Raw genomic sequence first — 6,000 nt, forward strand, 5'->3', positions numbered from 1 at the left:
AACCCAGGGATCGAACCCAGGTCTCCCACCTTGCAGGTGGATTCTTTACTGGCTGAGCCACCAGGGAAACCCAAGAATACTGGAGTGGGTAGCCTATCCCTTCTCCAGAAGATCTTCCCAACCCAGGAATCAAAGTGGGGTCTCCTGCATTGCAGGCAGATTCTTTACCAGCTGAGCTAAAGGTCAGATAATAAACACTTTAGGCTCTGCAGGCCCATAGTCTCTGTTGCCGCTGTTCAACCCTGCCTTTGTGGTATGAAAGCAGACACAGACAACAAACGAATGAGTGTGGTTGTGTCCAGTACAAAGATATGTGATAAGACCTGACCCATGGGCTGCAGTATGCTGACTCCTGGAACAAGGGATGGTCTTCCTTCACAGAGAGATGCAAGGCCAATTAGCATTTGTCCTTATGGAGGAGTCTGGAGGGAATGGTGCAAAGTCATAAAATGATTTGGAATAATAATAGTAATATGAAGATCCCTGACACAGGAGCCACAACATGTAGATTAAAGCCAAATTCCATTATTCAACTAATTGGCAAATTGTTTAACCTCCACCAACCTCAGTTTCTTAATTTTTAAATGGAAAAAAAAAAAGGAAATGCTATGCCTAAAGGAATAAGAACAAGCATAGTAACAGTTCACATTTGAATGTCATAAAATTTTAAAAGCTCCTTTTACTTTTATCATCATATTTAATTCTAAACAAAACTTAGTTTCTGCCTAACGTGGTAGATGTTATCTAATTCTCAGCATTCTGACTTGTAGATACCATCATTTCCATTTTATGGATAAGACACTTAAAGTCATGTGAAGAGTAAAACTGAGATGAAAACACTCTGCTATAACACTTTATAGCATAAAGTGTTATAATTGCTCAAGATGAGTATAATTCTTCCCAAGTACAATTCTTCCCAGTTCTTCCATAGATTAAAGTAGTGCCTTTTCATCATGGAATTTAAATCTAATTCAACATGTGCATTCTAACACCCACTATTGTATGTAATCAGCCTCCACCCTCAAGGAGCTCCTGATCCCCATACATACAGAACCCTAATTCACCCCTAAGGAGAGGCTAGAGAATCTCTCCTATTTCCTTGCCCTCCCTAAAGCATATCCAAAAAAACAGAGTTGCTGTTATTTTCATGGACATTATAGTCACATGGCAACAGAGATCCAGACATGGTTCCCACCTGCGCCAATAAAATATGTGAAGGAATGGTGAAGCAGAGATGTTCAGTGAAATCTGGCATCTTCCAACTCCCAATAGCCCTGCAAGTGAGAGGCTGCAGAGATTCTCCTTTGTCTGAACATGCGTAAAGGCAAGGATGACAGGTACTTAGCGAGTATCTTCCCATGGTTTACATTGGATGATCAGATGAAAAAGACACACACCAGGACATCACTGTCAAGTGTTTGAAATCCTCCCAGGCATTACCTTTAGACACTATACAGTTTTAAAGAGCAAAGACCATGGTTGTTGAATTCCATCTGCAGAGCACCTCACAGTATAATTGACACATACATGACTCTTTATTTATTTATTTATTTATTTGTTTTTTTGGTGGTTTTTGATATGTGTTTCTTTTTACTACAGTTGACCCTTGAACAACACAGAGGTTAGGGATACCAAACCACCCCCTCAAGCAGTCAAAAATCCATGAATAACTATATTCAGCCCTCTATATCCATAGTTCCACATCCAGGGATTAAACCAATGGCAGACTGTGTAGTACAAAAATTTGCATGTAAGTGTACCCACACATGGGTACAGATGTGTGTTGTTCAAGGATCAACTGTAAAGGGAGCATTGTTCTAATACAGAAAACCAGAAAATACACACACATAAAAATAAATAATTGATGAAACAAGACTAATTCATAATTTCATAAGGCAAAATATCTATGAATGTGGCAAATCATTTTCAGAGATGGCCACAACCACTCCTCCCTCCTACATGCACTTTTGAAATGTGATTTTGCCACTCCTCTCATCTAGAGATGGAATTTGATTTTCCCTCCCCTTGAACCTGACATCACAGCTTTTTTGCCAACAAAACATGGCAGAGTGACATTGTACAAATAATGGCTTTAGACTCTAAGAGGACTAACAGCTTTTGTTTTTGCCTGCTAAGAGCCTCTAGTCTCCATATTATTAACAAAACAAAAAAAATTCTTCTAAAATAAGCTATTTAAATAAGATAAAGTCTTATAACATCACAAGTCCAAGTTTCAGCTGAAAATCATTTGATACCAAGAACAGAAAAGATCCCAAATCAAGTGAGAAAAGAAAATCAACCAATATGACACAAATGTTGGAATTATCTGACATGGATTTTAAAGTAGCCATCTAAAAAGTGCTTCAGTGAGCATATGAACATGTTTGAACTAAATGAAAAATAGAAAGTCATAGAAAAGAAACAAGGTATGAAGAAAAAAACAAATGGAAATTCTAGAACCAATATATAACATCAATGAAAAAAAACACTCAGTAGATGGTTCAACAGCAGAAAGAAAAGGACAGAAGAAAAATAAAAAAGTTGAAAATTAAAATAGTAGAAATTACCCAATCTGTACAACAGAGAGAAAGAAAATAGAAAAAAAAAAAAATGAATAGAGCCTCAGGGACATGGGGGACTATGGCAAAAGATTAACATTCATGTCACTGAAGCTCAGGAAAAAGGGAGAAAAAAGGTGGACTGAAAAAGTGTTCAAGGAAATCATGGCTGACAATTCCCCCAAATTTGGTAAGACATAAACCTACAGATACAAGAAGCTGAAAGAAACTCCAACAAGATAAATCCAAAGAAATCTATGTCAAGACATATGATAGCTAAACTGAAAACTGAAGATAAAAATAATGTTGAAAACAGCCTGAGAGAAATGATGCATACCTATAGATGGGGGAAAAAAACCCAGTTTGAACAAGGCAGACTTCTCATTGGAATCCCTGAAGGCTGGAAAAAAAGTGGCATAACAACTTTCAAGTGCTGAAAGACAAGAACCATGAATTCAGAATCTTATAATTAACAAATATAGCCTTCATGGAGAGGAAATAACATATTTTCAGATAAAGGTTAACTAGAATCTACTTCTAGCAGAGAGCAACTAGAAAAGAACGACTAAGGGAAGGAAGTTCTCTAAACCGAAAGAAAACTGATAAGACATCTTAGAAGATGAGAATATTAAGAATGAATGCAGAAAAATCAAAAGAATGGTTTTGATTTTTATAAATGCAGTAATACTTCCTTCTCTTAAATTTTCTAAATGATATGGTTTAAGAAAAAAGTTCTAATTGATAGTTGAAGAAAAATTATGACAATGTCTGCTTTGGTTCCCCATGTGTATACAGGAAATATCTAAGACAAGATTAGGGGGAGAGAGTAAAGGGATTAAAAAAGAGGGAAGAGGTTTCTACACTTAAGTCAAACTGGTAAATGTTGACACCTGTAGACTGTGATATGGTGTGTATGTATATAAAGTAAAACCTAGAGTAATAATCATAAAAGATACACAAAAGAAACATTTTAAAATGCTATGGAAATCAAAATTGAATTTAAATTGCCCTCAGGAAGGCACAGAAAAATGAAAAAGAGAAAACAAATCAAAATTTTTTTAAAAAGCACAATTACAGTGGCCACCAAGGAATCATGTGCAAAGTGGTTAAAGGTACTAGAGCCAGCTCATCCAGATTAAATTTCTGACTCAACCACACTGGGCAAATTCCCTAGTCTCCTTGTGCATTAGGCACTGTATCTGTCAACCAGAGATAACAGTATCCACTGCACAGTATTGTGTTGAAGTCTGAATAAGTTAATACTTATTAGCAATGGCATCTGCAAAAGGTAAATATAAACATGTTTTCCAATTAAATAATATACAGTTGACAGAATAATGTGAGGATTAGGGGCACCCACCCCCCACACCACCAAAAATTCTGAATAATCCATAGCCACTTCTCCCTATATGTGATTCCTCCATACCCAAGATCCCTCTGTATCTGAGGTCCCTCCTTATATGAGTTTCTGCATCCTCGGATTCAACAACCGAGAATCACACAAGACTATAGTATTTACTTTTGGAAAAAGTCCACAAATAAGTGAACCCACACAGTTGAAGCCTGTGTTGCCATCAAGGGTCAAATGTAATTAAATTGACTTCCCAACTAGGGGCAGAGGAACATCCTCCTAGTTCTCATTCTTGCCCTCCTAAATTACACTGTGACAAACATTCTTGTTCTTTAGGCTTCTTCCATATTTCTGACCATCTTTAGGATACAGGGCTTCCCTGGTGGTTCAGATGGTAAAGAATCTGCCTGAATGCAGGAGACCGTTTCCATCCTTGGGTTGGGAAGATCCCCTGGAGCAGGGAATGACTACCCAACCCTGTATATATTGCCTGAAAAATCCCATGGACAGAGGAGGCTGGCAGGCTACCGTCCACGGGATCACAAAGAGTCGGACATGACTGAGTGACTAACACTTTCACTTCAGGATACAGGAGTTCTCTGAAAAATGTCTTGATGTTCACATGCAACCTCACTTTTTTTCTTCTCAGGATAAACACTGCAGACTTCTATAAGAAGAAGAACAGACACAGAACTTGAATAAAGTAGCTGCAGTTTTTCACCAGATTCATTTTGCCAGCACAGAGCAATGAATTCACTGATGCAGCATAGTATCCTGGTTAGGAGCAGAGACCGTGAGGTTAGATGGCCTGGTTTCAAATTCCAGTTCTATCATTTATTAGCTGTGCGACTTTGGGCCTATTGCTTAACCTCTCTGTGCTTCAGTTTCTTCACCTGTAAAAGGGAAGGAACAATAATATATAACCCACAGGAAAGTTATGGGGCTGAAATGAGTTAATGTACCTGAAGTACTCAGAGTGGTGCCTGCCATTCAATCACATACAAATGCTAAGTGAATTCCCTTTTGTGATGGCCTAAATTGATCCTGAAAGCATGCAGATAAGAAAACAATCATAAACCTCAATGTGAAATGGTGAGGAAAAGAGGGAAAATACCTCCCTCTTTCATCAATGAGTAACGTCAGCTGCCAAGAGTATTGTAATAGAGCTATTGGTTATGCGGCACCACAATCTGTAGCTGCTGAACATGGAATTCCCTATAAATCATCTTTAAACAATGAGTGAAACAAGTAATTTTGCATAAAGAATTTTTTTTTCATCTGAACAGATTCTAGCTGCCTGCACATGTGGGAGCTTAGCATATTTATTTGATGACAAACATATTGCCCCATCCCATAGGGGCATCCTAAAGGCTCAATGTTTAGTTTGAAATCTTTGAATATCTTGATTTAAAGGAATTCTACAATTTTTGGTTTAAAGAGTTCCATGACTCAATGGGTTTATTCTTAGATTCCTTATGGCTGTAAATCAAAATATAAGATCATGCTTTGGGAGATGTTGTTTGTTGTGTTTTTAAATGGAGTTAAAAATAAATTGCTAAAATCTCTCTTAAACTCTGGGCCTAGAGTAGATTCTATTTGGGGAAATTATTACACAGTATGTAAACAAACTGTACCAAGATAAATCATACAAGATTCCATAATTCCTTGCTGCTAAAGCATAACAGCTGCTTGCTGCAGAAATGTCAGTTTTCTCTCTAAGTCTAGTTTCTCCTTTCCTCATGTACAATGGCTGATGTCACCCTGGGATCTAAACACGGGACAGACTATAAAAGCATTGTGTGTGTTAGTCGCTCAGTTATGTCTGAATCTTAGCTACCCCATGGGCTGTAGCTCACCAGGCTCCTCTGTCCATGGAATTCTCCAAGAAAGAATACTAGAGTGGGTTCCCATTCCCTTCTCCAGGGGATCTTCCCAACCTAGGGATCCAACCCAGATCTCCTGCACTGCAGGCAGATTCTTTACCATCTGAGACACCAGGGAACCCTGGTGACAACACAAAAGCATTAATCCATCCATTTTATTCAACCTTGCAGCAAGATATGCAAGACCCAAAGGAATTACTCTATAATG

Source organism: Bubalus kerabau, chromosome 22 (genome assembly GCF_029407905.1).
Source record: "Bubalus kerabau isolate K-KA32 ecotype Philippines breed swamp buffalo chromosome 22, PCC_UOA_SB_1v2, whole genome shotgun sequence".
Lineage (NCBI taxonomy): Eukaryota > Metazoa > Chordata > Mammalia > Artiodactyla > Bovidae > Bubalus > Bubalus kerabau.